The sequence below is a fragment of the Vombatus ursinus genome, unplaced genomic scaffold (genome assembly GCF_900497805.2).
Source record: "Vombatus ursinus unplaced genomic scaffold, bare-nosed wombat genome assembly UNPS02009205.1, whole genome shotgun sequence".
NCBI lineage: Eukaryota > Metazoa > Chordata > Mammalia > Diprotodontia > Vombatidae > Vombatus > Vombatus ursinus.
In genome coordinates this window covers 38,804,802-38,824,261 of record NW_020948983.1, presented here as the reverse complement: position 1 = coordinate 38,824,261, position 19,460 = coordinate 38,804,802, and positions in this window count along the sequence as shown.

The window sequence follows — 19,460 nt, the reverse complement described above, 5'->3', positions numbered from 1 at the left end:
CCTACCAGATGCTAGTGTTCTCTCTTCCTAAGTACCTCATATTTAACTACCATTTATTTCATGTGTGTCTACACATACATATATACATCTATATATAGACATACATACATAAATATACACACACACACATATATATATATATAGATACACCCATACACATGTTGTCTCCCTGAAAATTGAATTTGTAAAGCACATAGTACGATGCCTGGCACATAATAGGTGCTATATAAATACTTATTACCTTCCCTTCCCCTTCATAAGATTTCAGGTCCTTGGGAGTATGATTCTTTTGCTTTGCCTTTGCATATCCAATGCCTGGCATATAATAGTCATTTAATAAATGGTGATTGATTGATTGAGATTTTTTAGAATAGTTAATTGAGTTATTTTTTAGAATAGTTAATATTCACTCTATTTTTACTACCTGAATAAAAGAAATATCAGAATGAATATGAGAAAATGTTTTTAATTTTATAGCAGCATAGTTATGAAAATCATCAATAAAACAATGGGATAAAATATACATGAATGACCCTGGAGAAATGATGATAAGGTTTTATTTGTTTGTTTGTCTTGTTTTTACTAGAGAAAGGTATGGTGTCTTAATTTAACATTACTTGCCATTCTATACCAGATAAATTAATATAAAGACTGAATTAGCTCATATTAAGTGGACCTTTTATTCAAATCTTAATTTCTTTGTAATTGGCTCTTACTTACTTGTTTTTTTTTTTTAAATTCAGTTCAGTTCAAATCAACATAAATTTATTAGGCACCTTCTATATTCCATTGCTAGGCACTGGAGTTATAAAGCAAAAAACAAAACAATTTGTGCTTTGAAGTAGCTTTAAATTGCTCATTATTGCGGTGGGGAACCACACGTACATCAAGAAGTAAATGCAAAATATAGTTTGGGAAAGGGAGAGGGCATCAACAATCAGAAAAAAAAAAATCAGAATAGAATCAGAAAAGGCCTCTTAGAGAGAGGTAATCCTGGAGCTTCATGAGCGATGAAGGGAGCCCAGAGTAAGATACCAAAACTGAGCTAATTTAGAGAGACCGTGGCTTGCTCAATGATGCAAAGATAGAAGAGCCATAGCTGAATCCATATTTTTTTCCAGTATACCATAGTTACATAGCCGGCAAATATCAGAGTTGGAATCTGTGCTCTGAGATGAGAAACATGGATTAAAAGAGGTCGAGAATATTTTAGGTGGATGATACCATGATGGAATTGAATATAAAGAGGCAATTTAGTATAGTGGAAAGAGAATGAATATACTGTGAGGCCAGAGAACTGAGACAAACGTGGAACAGGACACCAGGACAGAATACTGCAGGGTGGGATGGGGGGTTTGTTATGGTCCTATTGCACTCCACTAAGTCTGAGGGAAAGAGTTCAGCATCTAGCTGGGGCCAGTTCTAACTACCCAAAAGTCTCTTGGAGTAAAGACCTAGGCTGGTGAACCATGAATTGCCCAGTATGGGAGCAGGATGAGATGCTTTGAGATATAGCTCTTTAGAAAAACCACCATCCCAGGGGACAGAATGAGAAAATAAATAGGGAAAAATCAGGAGTGAGAGGAAGACTGAAATGGCCAAAGGTCTCAGGAAGAAGCAAACTCAAAGACTTTGAACATAAGCAGGTAAATCAACTTGGAAAATGTTACCTCCCTATGGCCTCCAGCCATTTCCCACACTTAATCCTAGCTAGGCTTCATTCTCCTTTGGCCATATGGTCCAGGTCCCAGGAGTTCTGTTCACCTCACCTTACTGGCCACTCCCAACCAGATCTTCCTTAGACCCCTCCTCCAGTCTGCCCAAATTACTTGGCCACTCCTAGATCCCTCCCACAGTCTTTCTGTATATAAGGTCCATCTTGTCTCCATTAAGGTGCTTAAATTCTTAAAATCTAGCCATTGCTCAGATTCTTATAATCTAGCCAATAGCTCACTAATGTTCAGACTCCTTAAGAGTCTGGCCAATATGGCAGATGTTCTAATAAATCTTGTCTTTGGCTGAAAGAAGGCTTGGGTCGAATTCTTTCGAGCAGGACCCATGTGTTCTGATTTTGGGGTCCCAGCAACCCTTAAACCTCATCAACAGTGACCAACCCTGACAATCTGCACTTAAACCATACATGACAAAAGGTAGATTTTCAATCATAAAGAGGCATTCAAAACATTTTAGAAAGAAAATTAGAATTGAAGAGATTATTTGGTTTTTGAGCACTCCAGCAAGAGAAATGTAGGAGTGAATAAATGTAGCAGTGATGAGGTCTAGAGGTTAAGGGTCCTGGAATTCCAAAATCATGACACGTGGGTCCTGCTTGAAAGAATTTGACCCAAGACTTCTTTCAGCCAAAAACAAGATTTATTGAAGATTTGCCATATTAGTCAGAGTCTTAAGGAATCTGGGCTATTGGCTAGATTGTGAAAATCTGTACAGTGCTAGATTATAAGAATCAGAGCCTCTTAATGGACACAAGATGGACCTTATATACAGAAAGACTGTGGGAGGGATCTAGGAGTGGTCAAGTAGTCTATGAGGTAATAGAATTCCAGGGGTTGCCAAGGGAGAATGGACCCTAGATAGGATTAAGGGTGAGAAGTGGCCTGGGGACACAGGAAGGTTAAGGGTAACAGATTGGGCATATCCACAATGAAAGGCCAGTTGATGGGATTATAGCCTCAGGAGGACCTGCCAGAGATTTGGCGGTGAGAAAGTCCAGGGTTTTTCCTTTTTGGGGTCTAGATCCCATTCTCATCAGCAGCAGTCAAGGATAGCAGCCACAACAGAATGACCACAGAGAGGCTAGGAAGAGACTTCTTTCTAAAAGAACACAAGGAGATAAGGGTGAAGTCAGAAATCTGGTGGAAATAATAGTAAAGAAGTAGCATTAAGGACATAACCTGACAACACACTGCCTGCAGGTGAATCAGTGGTATTTATTCTTGGTTTTGTTACTTGATTTTTTTTGGGGGGGGGACTATATTACAATATACTTGGGCACATGAAGGGCATCAGAAAGGCATGTGTGATATGTTGGGATCAAATGAAAAGCTAGCAAGGAGGGGAAGGTGTGGGGACTAGAAAGTGGGGGTAGGGAAGTAAAGAGGCTTTCTTTTGGTGGTGGAAGAGGTTTCCACTGATAATGCTCCAATTAGTGAAGAGAGGTGGTTTATGAAGGGAGATGGAACTGATGGGGTTTAGGGGTTCAGGGGTGCTGGGACCTCAAAATCACAACACACAGGTCCTACCCAAAAGAATTTGACCCAAGCCTTCTTTCAGCCAAAGACAAGGTTTATTAGAACATCCATGATATTGGGCAGACTCTTAAGGAGTCTGACCATGGGTAAGCAGTGGTTAGATTATAAGAATCTAAGCCGTGGCTAGATTTTAAGAATTTGAGCATCTTAATGGAGACAAGAAAGACCTTATATACATAAAGACTATGGGAGGGATCTAGGAGTGGCCAAGTTGTTTGGGGTGATGGGAGGAAGGGCCTAAGGAGATCTGGATGGGAGTGGCTAGTAAGTTGGGGTGAACAGAACTCCTGGGACCTGGACCTCGTGGCCAAGGGAGAATGGAGCCTAGCTAGGATTAAGGGTGGGAAATGTCTGGGGGTCATAGGGAGGTAAGACAATGGAGGGGAGATTGGGTGCAGCCACAATGAAAGGCCAGTTGATGGGATTATAGCCTCAAGGGAATGCCAGAGATTTGGCCATGTGGAAAAGTCCAGGGTTTTTCCTTTCTGGGGCCCAGATTCCAACCCCATCAGAACCTTGTGCTTGGTGTGCCCTGGGGATTTAGTGTTTGAAAAATCTATTTGTCCTACCTCAGGACTAGGTAGTTGGAAGTCCTGGGGACATTTGGTACCTGAGAGAGTAAGAGAGCATGGACCCAGGGAGAAGACTTTAAGGCAAAGGGGGACAAAAGTGAGGGCCTAGATCAGTAGTCACTTTCAATAATTGGCTTTGTTCTGAGTGTGAGGTACAATGGAAGAGGGGATTCTACAGGACAAATTCTACACGGTAATGACAGAAATCATCTAGAGAGTAGAGCCTATGATTAATACCTTGGAAGCTTTGTTACTTAAGGAATACAGAGAAAAGAGAGAGACCACATGATTATGGGGGTCATGAGTCAGAGAATGAGGGTCTAGAGCAGACAAAAAATGAGGATGGATAAGGAAGAGATTGACAGAAATCTTTTTTGGAAAGGGGTGCAAAAATGATAAAAAAACTAATGAATAGAACTTTTTTGGAAAGGGGTGCAAAAATGATAAAAAAAAAAAACTAATGAATAGAACTAGTTGAAGGAGAGAAAGGAGGAATGTACTTGACAGAGGAGGGAAGAGGGGGGGAGGGATTACATAACCAGACATATTATATCTGGTTATATAATATGTAATCTAATTATTATAACCAGATAAAAGCAGCAGAGAAAAAGGAACTAAAAAGCAAAACCCCAAAGGGTAACAAATGAGAGGAAGGAATCAAGGGCAAGGGGAATAGAGTCAGTGGGAGCATGGCCATCTTAAAAAAGATTAAGGTAAAGTAAGTGAGGGAACATAGCACTAGGTTTCTAGCAGAAGATGGGGAAAAAAATCAAAACTTGAAATAAAATCCCAATATAAGAGACAGATGGAGGAAAATATAAATCTAATTCCCATAATTGTATATGTAAGTGATTAAACAATCCAATAAAATGAAAAAAAAGACCTGACAAATTGAATAAGAAAACAAAACCATACAATCTGTTTGTTACAAGAAAGACATTTAAAAAACAAAGACATACACAAACTAAAACTGATGGGATGGGGGGAAAATGTACTTTGCATTAAGAAAATCCAGAAAAGTAGGAATTTCAATCGTGCTATCTGACCAAGCAAAAACAAATCAACATCTATAATAAACTTATCCACTCCAAATGCTTAAGCATCTAAATTCATGAAGAAATCATAATCTGAGCTGCAAGAAGACAGACAGAAACACAACAGTGATAGGAGACTTCAATATTCCTCTTTTAGTTTTGGATAAATCTAGAAGAAAGATAAAAAAAAATGTGCAGCTCAAAAAAATTGAAGAGAAATGAGTTAAAAGACATGGTATCTTTTAAATGGGCCAGCAAAAAAAAAAAAAAAAGTACATATTTCTTAGTACTCCATGGAACTTTTACCAAAAAACAAAACAAAACAAACAAAAAAAAATTGCTAAGGCACAGAGATATTGAAAACAAATTTTAAAAGGCAGAAATGGTTAATATATCCTTTGTAGATCAAAAAATAATAAGAAATAGTAATTGATTCAGGGAACACAAACAAAAGATACAGATACAAGTGGTGACTTTACAATGAAATCCTAAATAACGAGTGGATCAAAGAAGGAATCATAGAAACAATGAATAACTATAAAGAAAATGATAATGATGGAACAACAAACAAAAATTTCTGGGATGTAACTATAGCAGTCCTCATAACAAAGATCATATCCTTACAATATGAATATATTCAAAATAGAAAAAAAAAGAGTGGATTAATGAATTGAAAAAAAATTAAAAATTAGAAAACCAAAAGTAAACATATTAAAAAATTTAAGGGGAAAAATAAAATTGAAAACAAAAAAAACCCTATAGAAATGCCAAGTAAAACTGAAAGCTGGTTCTTTGAAAAGATTAATAAAACTGAAAAAAAAAAACCCTTAGCTAATCTGATTAAATAGAAAAGAATAAAAAAAGCAAATGATCAAGGTGAAATCACAGCAAAACCAGAAGGAATTAAAAGAAGAATCAAAGTATATTTTACAAAGTTATATACTAACAAAACTGAGAACAAAAAAGAAATAGAAGACTTTCAAAAACATGAAATACCCAAACTCTCAGAAGCAGATAAAAATTGTAATCCAATTGTTGAAAAAATAAATAGATCTAGCTATAAAAGAACTCTTAAGGGTGGGGCTGGCAGGTGGGTGGGGGAACAAAACTCCTGGTCCTGATGAATTCACAGGAGAATTCTATCAAACTTTTACATTTACATTTAATACTCACACTTCACAAATTATTCTCAAAAATTGAGAAAGCACATTACCAGAGTGCTTTAAGGAGGCAAATGTAGTCCCAATACAAACCAGTGAAAGATTAAACATAGAAAGAAAAAAGAAAAAATATTTATATATATATGTATGTTCCAATATCATTGATGAATATTGACTCAAAAATATAAACAAAATCATATCAGATTACAGAGAATTTTCTAAAAACTCATATATTATGATCAAGTGGGATTTATACCAGTGATGAAAGGAGAATTCAACATTAGGAAAACAATCAACATAATTAATCATGTTAAAAACCAAAATATCCAAAATCACACAATCATCTGAATACGTGCAGAAAAAGCCTTTGACAAAGCATAAGCACTCTCTTTATGCTAAAACTTTACAAAGTATAGTCATTAAAGGACCTTTTTTTAGTATTATAAAAAAAGCATCTATCTAAAACCTAAAGCAAACATGTGTAATGAGGGTTGCATAGAACCTTTTCCAGTAAATATGGAAGTAAAAAAGGATGCCCACTCTCCCCACTATTATTTTATATACTTCTAAGCATAAAGTTAGACAAAGAGGTACTAAAGCTATTTCTATTTGCTAATATGATAGTTGACTTGGAAAATCCTAGGGAATCAGCAAAGATCCTAACTGAGACAATCAATAGCTTCAGAAAAGTTGAAGGCTACGAAATAAATTCTCAAAAATCAACAGTATTTTTATATAATAATAACAGAATGCAAGAAGCAATAATAGAAAAGGAAATCCCATTCCAAATAACTACAAAATGCATAAAATATTTGAGTAATGACCCACCAATGCACACAAAAGACTTATAATATTCTGTTATAAAATATTCTTTGAAGAAAAAAAAAGAACAACTTAGATAGCTAGAGGAATATTCAGTTCTCATACTTAGACTGTGCCAATATAATAAAAATGACAATCTACCAAAATTACTGCCTACTTTTAATGTTATATTAATCAAATGACCAAGAGAATACTTTATAGAATTTGATAAAACAGTAACAAAATTCATTCTGAAATGGAAAAAAAATAGAATATCAAGGGAAATGATGAATAGAAGTAGGAATGAAGAAGGAACAGCACAGGCTTCTGGGAAGATGATGGAGTAGGTCAGAAAATTCCAAGCTCTCCAGATTTCCTCCGCAAATGAGATAAAATAGTGCCTCAGGGTGAACCTGGAGTGGTAAAAATAAATGAAAGTAGGGACAGAACAGTGGTCCTCCTGGGACGATGGGAGTTCTGAAGAAAAATCCTAGGATGAGGTTTGGTCCCTATGAAGATTAAACACCTCTGGAATAGTTCCTTGTAAACAACAATGGCAGGGATGCTACTGGCTGTGGGCACTTACTGGAGGCTGGAGGTCTTGGTTTCAGTTCCAGGCCAGAGGCACCATCTCCCATACCTCATGGCTAGAGGTGATTACAAAAACTAAGTTGCTACAAATTAAAAAAAAAAATTGAGCAGGGCAAAGGAGAAAAAATTCAACCATGGAAAGTTACTATGGGAATAGAGAAAGGGGTTCATCTTCAGAGGAGGATATTGAAGCAAAGAAACCCTCTTCTACCCCAAAGAGTAATGTCAAATGGTCACCTGCCCAAAAAGAATTCGTAGAAGAATTTTTGAAAAACTTTAAAAATCAAATGAGAGATTGAGGAAAAACTTAAAACAAAAATTCCCTCCCCCCTCTCCCCTCCCAAAAAAAGAAGATTATGAAAAGAAAATGAAAGTCAACCAATTAGAAAAGGAGATTCAGAATCTTAAGGAAGAAAACAACTCCTTGAAAATCAGAATTGAACAGGGGAAAGCCAGCAAAGTCATAAGAGACCAAAAAATAATAAAATATAAAGAACGAAAAAATAGAAGAGAATGTGAAATGTCTCATAAGAAAAACAACTGATCTGAAGAACAGATCAAGAAGAGAAAACATAAGAATAATCAGACTACCTGAAAGCTATGATCAAAAAAAGAAACTTGATACAATAATACAAGAAATAATTAGAGAAAATTGTCCCGAAGCATTAGAACAAGAGGGGAGAGTGGAAATAGAAAAAAGCCACAGCTCACCACCTGAAAGAGATCCTACAAGGAAAACCCACAGGAATATCATAGTCAAATTCCAAAACTCCCAGCTCAAGGATAAAATATTACAATCAACAAGAAAAAAAATAAATATGGCTGTGCCACAATTAGAATCACACAAGACCTAGCAGCGGCTACACTAAAAGACTATAGGTTTTAGAACACTGTGTATTGAAGATCAAAAGAGCTGGGCTTCCAATCTAAAATATCACAGCCAGCAAAGCTAAGCATAATCCTGAATGAAAATTTAAAAAAAAAAGGATATTTAATGAATTGTCAGACTTTCAGGATTTTGTTAAAAAAAAAAAAAACCTGAACTTAATAGAAGAGTTGACACACAAGAGCTGAGAGAAATATCAGGTAACTTCTATCTTTGGAAAGTTACCTAAAGACTGAAAAGTTAAGTGACTTAATGAGGGTCATATATGTGACAGAGCAACGACTTCATCTGGAGTCTTTCTCATTTTAAGGTTGGCTCTCTAACTGCTACCCCATGTTGTCTTTCTTATTCCCAACTTCCTGGATGAGACTAATGAGAGTCTCAGTTATCAAAGTCTTTCCTTATTATTAGCACCTTACATCTATTCTATTAATTATGCCCTTTACTTCCAATCTCCTCCATCTCCTTTGATTCATATTTGCTTGAACTTTTGACCACCTGCCTTACTATTTGTTAGCATTTTATCTCCTTTTGACATTTATTTGTCTTGTCCAGCTTCTAACCTATTGCTAACTAGACCCATATTCCTTATACTCACTGAATGTGTCTTCCTTACTTGATTATGTTTCTTGGCCTTACTCTGACTCCTGTCACACCTAAATCCATAAGCCATACTTCCTCTTTTTGCATCTACAATATGTTGCTACCCATGACCAAGTATGACATCTGAAGCATTATTTTAAATTCTTATGCTTTTCTTGGTACTGAAACTAAGCTATTATCTAAGCATGTATTTACTTTCACATTGCTCAAACCATTCCCCATTTGGGAAAGAGAAAAAAGTTTGGTTGTTTCTGAAATTCTCTTGTCTCTGTGCATCCCCTTAATCTTCTAAACTCTCTAGTCTAAGCCAATGGTTTCCAAATCCTTTGATTGTGCCATCACTTTTATTAGTATTTTTTTTTTTTTGCTGACCTCTGGGAATATATAAGACTGGGGTGGGAGTAGGGGTGAGGAATGTTCCCCAGAGCAACTGTTAAATTGCTACTGTAGGTGCTCAAGTTAGGTTGAGTTCCCAGAATGATTTTTACCTTAGAAGTGAAGTTTAGGAGCCTGAACAGTGGCAGGGGAGGATGAAGTGGAGGAGTGTTAGGCTATAATGAGTGAAATGTTGGTATAGTTATGTTGGAGAAAAGCCCTATGATTGGCTATAGTGTTAAGGATAAGTTGTAACTCATCAGCTCATCAACCCAACCATCCCCTTGGTTGATTATAGACACCCCTTAGAGTCATGTTATATTCTCCACTTTGGAGACTATTAGTAGACTATACTATTAATCACTTCCTGAATTTCTCAAACCTTCTATTCATATTGCTATTTGGCAGGGGGTGGGGGGTGGGGGTGTTGAAGTGTGTGTTTGTTTGTTTTCTCTTAAGTCCTTTGGTCCCAGTCATCTTTTTATGAGAAACAGTGTATGAAGAATTTCATGAGAAGACTAATTGGGAAATGAGAATCAATATCTTCTTTCTTTGGAGAGGAGAGGTGGATCTTAAGGCATCTAACTGCATAGATGATGGGTGATTGGGGTGGGGGGGTTGGGGAGAGTTATGACTGAATTGAGATATGATAAACAATACCATATCCTACCACTTACCTTTTTTTTTTTCCTTTTCTTCCTTTCCCATTCTTAAACTTCTGTGACATCTATAAGGAAGTTAGAGTTTCCAGTGCATTCAAATCAAAATAATAGTTGCAGGGTTTTTAGACATATTTGAATAAAAACTACTTGAAAGATCCTCTTCTAAGCCCAGAGTTCACTGTATATTTTAACTAAGAAATGGTTTATTTGTAGTGCAAACAAAAGGGAAAAAATTTTGAAGGTACCCAACTTTATTGGCTGGAGACATCTGTTGGCATGCCTCTTCATATTGCTCTACATAACTGTGTCAAGCAGCTGGGTAACGGCTTCACAACAGTTGTTTTCTATCAAGTGCACTCTCTCTGGAGGGGCTGTTGTTTCCTGTGAGGTAGTTGTACAGGGCACTCTTCTGACCAACTTTCTTAGCTGGTCTTTCTCTCAAATCTGTTCTATAAGCATTCTATTTATTGTGCCGTTGTATTTTTTTTTTTGGGGGGGGGTCACATTGTACAGAACATCTATAGTAATACTACAACAGAGTGCCCTGGAAGACTTCTGGGTAGTATCTTTTCATATCTAGTTTACAAAATAGAATTTTAAAACTTAGACTAGAAATTATTTGGTTGTAAATGAAAAGTCATTTGAACTAATTTGTAATGGTTCCCAAACACTATTCCTTTCAGATATATACTTTCAGTGTTGTCCAGCTGAGCTTTCAAATAATATTTCCATCTCTGATTGAGAAAATATTTCACTTTTTTCTTTCTTTCTTTTTTTAATACATATATTACCATTGGAATGACTTCTTTCTGACTTGGGTTTGGATTTTTCTTGTTTCCAGCCATTCCCATCTTTCACTGTGACCATTTGCTAAGGTTTTCTCACAGTACCCATTTTGGTTAATGTGGCAACGAGATGGGTAGTCCTGGGATGTTCCACTTCCTGATTGATTCAGTGGTGAAGGAAGAGGAGACCTTGGACAGAAGATTGGTTCACAAGTTCTAAATAAAGTCCCACCCCCTTCCTTAAAAACAAAACAAAACAAAACAAACAAACAAAGAATAAAGAGTACATTTTCTTAAACTTTGCCAGTAGGTCTCCTCACTTCCACAATGACATTCTTCAATGGGGGTAGGGGTTGGGGTGGGGGGAGGGAGACATTCTTTATTTTCCCCTCTCTCCACAGTGCATGGTCCCAGCTGTGTGACTCCCTTCATGAATATGCATGAAATGAGATATGACATTGCCCTGCTCCCATTAATAATCTTGTCATCTGATTTGTGCAGCAGAAAGCTTCAGTCCATGGCTCCTCTTAGCAAATGTAGCCTGAAGAAACAGGGGTGTGGAGGGCTGGGGGGAGTGTGTATGTGTTGGGAGGGGTGGATTTTTTTTTTTTAATCAGGATTAAGTATTTAAACATTTTGGCAAAGGGTTTCCAGTCGAAAGTGAAGGAGGAAGTAGAAGGCAGAGGGAATGCTTGGGCTTGAGAAGAGCAGAAGTCCTTTCTATGAATGCTGTGACTTGTTAGAAGCCTAAAGCAGTGGGTGTAATGGTATGCGAACTGACCTTGAATATAGCCACTGTGGGTAGCCCCAGCTTTTTTGTAAAAGAAGCATTTGCTGCGGAGGTTTGGATTTCAGGCTTTCCAGTCATCAATCATCTCAGCCTATTCTCCTCTTTGACAGCTCAGTACAAGGCCCGACATTTGACACCCAAGACCCCAGGACTTACGCACAGACACAAGCTGAGGCCCAAAAGGGGGGGGGAGGGAGAAGAAGGAGGGAAAAAGAAGTGACAGCTTTTTTTTTTTAAAGCAGTAGCAGCATCAAACTTAAGATACCAAACAAATTGTCACTGTAATAGAAATTGATTCCACAGGAAGGTGGCACATTGAGCTCTGTCTGCTGCTTTGTGATTTTCATACTGATCAGGTTGCTTTAATAGCTTTGAGAGGATGATTTTGGGCAAATATCTGAGCCCAACTAGCCACATTCAATTTGAACAGATTGAAACTAACCTCAGTATTCAAGGGTAGATTGGTGGACATGGGGTTATCACTTTTTGGACAATGGTTTGTGACATTGTGACCTCAGTGTCATTACATCATATTGTCACCTTAGATGAGGGCCACCCTGAGGGAACTTTTGTTTAGGGAAAAGAAAAAAAAAGGAAAAAGAAAATTCAGGTTTGAAAATGAGCTCACTGAAGTCCTGGGGTCAATTAATGCAAGTGCCTCTCAGTTCAAACAATCATAATTGCTATTAAGAAGAATGAGGTAATTTAATGCTTCCATCACTGAAAGAGTTTAAAAGGTTCATAACATACAAGGTCACAGAAATCACTGCTGAAGGTTCAGATGGCACTAATTCAACTCACTCTCCACCTAAGTGAGGCTAGATGAACTGTATGCCATGCATTGTATATGTGAGTCCTATCAATAACAATGGGTGGGCCAGTGGCAACCAGGAGAATAGGGCTGATTTCTTTGGTTCTTAGCTGAATTTGTGGCCTGGTTGATCAATTAATCAGGAATTTATGGAATATCTACTCTATGCTTAGCACCGCGCTAAGAGCTTTAGAGAATGCAAAAGAACATTAAGATGTCCTTCCAGGTCACAAATAGCCTGCAAGATACGTAGGGAAATAAGACACAGACAAATAGAACAAAATTTAAAATAAACCTTATATGTTGGGGGCTAATTTTGCTGTATAGACAACTGATACTCTGTGTTAGCAACTTATTTAACTAGGAGATGATCTGCTACATCAATTCACTTCACATTCACTGTATACCTAGAGCTATCATGTGCCATCTCCCTTTTCAGTGTGAATTTACCAAAATCATTTGAGATGCCAAAAAATAAAGCAAATATATGAAAATCTTTAACTATCAACTAAGTGAAGGATAATTAAGTGCTATTCTGCTGAATAATAAGATTATTGCCACTTTACTGAATCTGTGATTTTATCAGATTGCATGCTGTTTCCACTGATAGAGCTCTCAATTCTTCTATGCTTTCTTGTCCTATGCAGTTCTGGTCAGCATCTTTCCGTAAATCCTTTCTGAAAGATGAACCTAAGGTACTGGAAGACTTCCTCTCCTTGTTCTACCAATACTTCAGGTATACAAGTCTTACAGCTTCCTGATCATTTCTGAACCCTACAACCTGCACTTTAGCTATCCCACTTGTCTTCCTCATCCCCCTCCCATTGGAACCTTAGACTGTCCTCATGACGCTGGCTTCCAATAGGTGAGCTTTCACTTAGTTCTGTCCAGAACTAGGCCTCTATAACAGCCAGTTCCAAGTGGCTGTTCCAAACCCACTTTCTAGCTCTTAAGTGTGGGTTACCTTCCCTCACTGGAAGGTAAACTCCTGGAGGGCAAGGACTCTCTTGCTTGCATTTTTTATTTCCAGCACCTAATGACAGTTCCTGGCACATAGTAAAACTCAATAAATAGTTTATCATTCATTTACTCATTTACCGCTTTTGAAACTGTTTATTTGTCCTGGTCATAAGAGAAGCCACCTGTCTTTCTTGTTGTTTCTGTCTTGAAATTGTTTTATTTAATTATTTTAAACCTTTTTTTTACATGCCAGGAATTGTAACTAATATTCAATAGTCATTATTGATGTCATTATACTCATCATTGGTTTGAGATTAGTTGAACTTTGTTTTGAAAAGTCTCATTATTCTCATTCATATAATATCAATAGAAAAATATTGGTATTAAAGAGATCATCTGTTGAAATGGCAGTTTGAGGACAATTATATCATTGCACAATTTCCCAGATATGATATAATCTGAAACCTTCCCTCTGCTTAATACTGAATTAAGTTCATTGTCCATCTGAACCACCTGTCCAAGCTATCTATGGATAAATTAAACCAATAAGCCAAGTATAAACTATTTGCCATGTGTCTTGGCAATATTTATTCTTTATCTGCTTTGTTTTTCTATTTTAAGTGGTTAGACTGATTTCTTTTGTTGTGAATTTAACTGAAAGGCTTTTCAGTATTCAGGAATTCAGTGTAGTTAGTAGAATATCACCTAAAAAAAGTTCTCTACAGCTTATTATCATTAATGTTTTTTTTTATTTTATTTGAACTTTGTACAAAATATCTCTGTCATATTGATAAATACTGTAAGAAAGCATGTCTCCCCATGGAGACAAAGTATAGAGAGGATAGAGCACTGTACTTGAAGTCAAAAACACCTGAGATCAAATCCTGCTTCAGAAATTTACTAGTTTTGTGACCTTGGAAAAGTCACTTGACCTCTCTATGCCTCTTCACTTCTAAAATGAAAAGTTGAACTCAATGACCTCTACGTTCCATTCTAGCTCTAAATATATGATCATATGAAACTTACTCAATGGCAGTATTTAATAGATCACTGAACATAGTCACCTTCAATAGTAGCATTTATGACTATCTTATAAGATTTAGAATCTGAATTCATTTGGACTGGGTCCAGTTTGGGGGTTTGACCAGAAATAGAGTGACCAATTGCTAACTTCGACTTATTGTGCTGACCTGTAGTCACTCCAGGAAAATCCTAAATATACTCGTGGTACAAAAGTGAAAATTCAATATATACAACAGAATTTTTAAAATACCTATTAGTAAGGGATGTGTTCTACTCTAGAAAATTACCTGTTATGACTTCCTGTACTCTTTCATGGGATCATAGACTTAGAGGTAGAAAGAAATTCAGATACTATTTAATCCAACTCTTCCACCCCGTGATTTTAAAGACAAAAAAAAAATGAACCCCATAGAAATAAATGGTGTTCAAGGTCACCAAGTTAATAAGTAGGAGAGCTAGGATTTGAAGCTAATCATCAGATTCCAAATCTAGCACCTTTCCCACTGTACCATTTTGCCTCTTTTATTTTTATCAAGGATACATGCCCTTTATGATCATATTCATAAAGATTTTTAGAGAGATATATGGTTCAGGAACTGCTGGCATCTTTTTGGTCACTTTGTTTTTCTATGTAGAGGAAGTTGGAGGGATAAGCATGATATATGACTTTTCACTCTTTCGTAATCATCCCCTTAGAGATATTAATCCCTTAATGCTTTTAATATTATGTCTCCTATCAGAACGATTACTTGTCTTATACTTAGTCAGATTCAGCCACTCTTTCCAACTTCAACTTTTTAAGTGCTTTTGGCACTTCTTCATACATAAAATCCAATACTAAGACATCCAAATATAGTGTCTGTTATCCTTGCTGATGATGTTATAGATCATCTGTGCTATTTCAGATATGCTTCTTATTCTTCTGATTTCATATTGTTAAATGAAGACCCAGGCCCAAAAAGGGACCCTAAATGAAACAGAGTCTGATCACAGATTACAAAGCATTTGTTGTCTGAGAAGAGCTTGAAAAAGAAAACTGGCAATGGAGGAGAGAAAGAGAGAGAGAGACAGAGAGAGACAGAGAGAGAGTTTTCATCTACTCAAAGAGTAGTGGGAAAAGGGTGAGAAAATAGTTTCTAGAGGCTTTTGGATGGGGATGGGGTTAATGGAAAAAGGGTGAGATAATATAGTTTCTAGAGGCTTTTGGATGGGGATGGGAGGGGGGGAAGGTCATTAAGAGAGAAGACATCTGTAGACACAATAAGCCAAGCAGCAGATTGTTTAGAAAGTCCCGAGGAAGGTCTTGAGTCTGTAGCTGCTGTTCAAGGTTGCCCTTGAGCTGGTCAAGTCTGGTTCCGTGGTTTCTGGCTGCTATAGGCATCCCCCAAATTAGCTAGAGTTCACTGGTATGTCAAGCAGTTTTGGACTTCAGAAGTCTTTCTAATTGGCTAGTTGTTGTGTAGCTTTGACATTTATAAATATACATATATGTATATATGTAGTCATTACAGAGCCCATGTTAACAATATGCATATGCTGTTGAGGTCATCTTCCTTGAGTGGGTGTATTACTAAGCTTTCTGCAAGCTCATTTTCTTCTCAGCTGCTTTGCTTTTCCAAGTTGGCCTATGCCTAGCCTTCCATTCTCTTCCATTATTGTTCTACTAATGAACTTGTAGTCTAAAGCAGTACTGTCTTTGATTGCCATGTCTCTTCACTCAGCAGAGATGTCCAATCTTTGCTGACTAAGGTGGTTTTGGGGGCCTTTTAATTCGCAAAGGAGTTATTATTTTGGATTGACTAAATTTCTTTAAAATATGGCAGAAGAGATAAAGTACTTATGTTTACTTATTTTTCTGGGTTGATAGGTAGTGAAATGCAATATTTTTTAAAAATTTCCAACTTTATAACTTATTTCAATTTGGCCCCAAATCTCATTTTTAATATTAGTGTTGTAAACTTCCATGAATCACAGTCTCAGAGGTAAACGAAGAAGCATATAGTGGACAAACATAGGTCATTAATAGCAAATTGCACCAAAAATCGTTGTCAAAGTTACATGATCTGAGAGTTATGACCAGAAATGAAGGTAGGCCACTCATGCAAGTGAGAGAAAGAGAGAACAAATGGGTAGAAATTAGACTGTATTGGTAACCCTTTAATGTCAAGCAATCTCAAGAAATTCTTTCAGTGTGTTAAGTAAATCCTCTAGGGATAATTGGACAAGTACTGCATTGCATGAGAAAGTTTAGATGTATTATTTGATTTGCACTAGGCCAGAAACATCCACATGAAAGGGATCGTGAATACCTTAAAATACTGACATATCCAAGTCACAGATGTATGTGAATGATTAGAGAAATCCCTTGATCTACTAGACTAGTGGACCTCCCTTGAAGCAGGGCCAAAGCATGGCTATCAAGCCCAAATCCAACAATTCAGAGGATGCCATGTATATATATATATGTATATATGTATATATATGTATATGTATATGTATGTATATGTATATATGTGTGTGTATATGTATATATATGTATATATGTATATATATGCACATGAATACTTATGTACATGTTATTCAGAGCTTTCAGGAATGGTGATTTTTATCATGTCATAATTCCTCTGTGATACGACAAATGATCTTTGAAATTTGCTGGGGTCAGATAATCCTTTACCCTCTGACCACTCTGGTGATAGACCTCTCTCTCAACTTAAATGGCCCTCAGACAATAGTTACAAAGTTTATCACTTTAAAGCTTACGCTCAAAGCTGATCTAGTTTGGTAACAACTGCCAGACCGCACTCCTCTGGCACAGAGAACCCTACAAGGAATTAAATTTGGTACAGGAAACACAGGTTATAAAGAAATAAAAATGTTACATGGGATTTCGACAATGATGCTTCATATAACATTCTATTTTATGTCTCTTAGAAAGAGTACAAATTATTAGATAGTGGATAAGAGGGTTCTCTTCTCTTTAACACATCACTAATCCCTGCTGATTATGACCTTGGATCAATGGCTTAAACTTAGCTAATTCTATGTTCCATTATGAATATATTTATTCTGAATTCTTAGAAAAAAAGTGGTAGTTGATTTTATAGCACATTTGTATATCTTAAAACAATTAGGCTCAACTCATACGTAAAGTTGGCAGCTGTGGTTTTTCATGGGAGCCACAGTAGTAATTGGCTTCATTGTTCTGCACACACACACACACACACACACACACACACACACACACTCACTATACATATATATATATATATAATGTGTGTATGTGTATATGTATTGCATATATATGTATGTGTATGGCTATAGATATAGATATATCAGAGATTAGGCATCTAACATTTTCCTAATAAATATGACCCTTTATTAATCATGTCCTGTCTTCAGATTCCTTAGCTCTCATGTTGAATATGTATCTTTAACATTGTTCTCTTTAACACTGGTTTTCTGCAATTGAAAATTTTGTTTGTCTTTTGTATAATACTAGCTTGTAAGTTCTTTGAGGGACTATTTTCTATTACCTTTGTATTCTTCACACTCTTTATATTGTGTTATATACCTAGTAGTCATTTGAGTTAGAAACAATCAAATCCTATTTAAAATAGTTTTATTTTAATTTATTTTGTTTAACTTTATATGTTTATTCTCCTATTTCATCTGGATATTGGTGTTTTGAGAAACCTGGTGGTTCTTTTATTGGGCATTTTCTCTTTTTTCCAAGAAAGCACCCCCCACCCCCATAGTGCCTTTAACTATCCCATATCCTAATCATGCATCTTTTCTTCTCTGTGAAAGAAAAAAGAAATTTTTAATATTTGAAAATGAAAAGTCTTAATATTATAGGAAATCCTTTGATCCATAAAATAAAAGTTAAGCTTTTTGAAATGTTAGTTTTAGTTTAGTGAGAAAGACCTGCACACAGAAGTTTGAAAATGTCAGACTAGTGGAGTTGATTAGTTAACATAAAATAACTATGGTCCCATCACTGGAGGTGACTTCAGGACAAGAGTTTTGTTTGCAATCAGCTTATCTATCCAGCAATGGAATTCTCAGAATAAATGGAACTTTAACACTTTGTTGTAGGCCATCCTAAACATTCCCCATTAGCAACAGGCCATTCTAATAAAGACTGTGAAGCCTCTTTTAAAATCCTGCACCAGCTTCTTTTTCTAAGATCCACCATAAGCCACACTATGGACTGAGAAATGATGAGCTCAAATAATGCTTCAGGTCTTGTGGAGATTCCATCTGAAATTCTGTAAGAAAAGCTGTAAGAAATCATGGGTTATAGGGATGTGTACATCAACATTTCAACATCTCCATGATGCCATCAATGGGTGTTCCTTCTATATTATTAGAGATCACATTCAATTTTTATCATGTGTAGTTCTCATCTCTGCCCTCTTACACTTACGTCCTTCACAGAAGGCCCAATAATCAGGCTGGATGCTTTTCTCTAAGTCTTTTTTTTTTTTTACATTTTCAATTCTTTGTATTAGATTAAACTTAAACCTCAGAGTTTGACATGCAAGGCACTCAACTCCTCTTCTCTCAAATATCCATGCAACATTTCCTCCTGTTACTCCCATCCACAGTCACTTCTAGAACATTCATCCCAAGCAGGCAAGTCTTAAGTCATAAGGTCATAGGACCATAGATTTACAAAGGGAAGGGACTTTAGCGGCCAACTACTTCAACTCATTTTAAAGATGAGAAAATGAAGGCTCGGAGAAATTAAATGACAAATATATAACCAGAATTTGAACCCATGTCCTCTGACTCTAAATACAGCAACCTTTGCATTTAACCATTATTACTGACATAAATCTAAATACATACTGATAAGTGCCTTCCACTTGTAAGTATTTACAAGCTCTAAATCCATTGGCATCTCCCTGGGCATTTTCCTCTTTGATGTGGAGAGAACTAGGGACGCAGAACAATTTCAGTCCCACATATACATCAGCCCGTAATTGGTTATGCTAGTTGCTAGATGTCAAAGAGCTGATGTTATTTCTTGAGGCTCAGCGCTAGGACCCTGGGTATGCAACCTCTCAGGCTAGCTGCGCAAACAGTATTCATCCGCCTCTCTGGAGCACTAGCCCCTATTCCTCATGCAACCA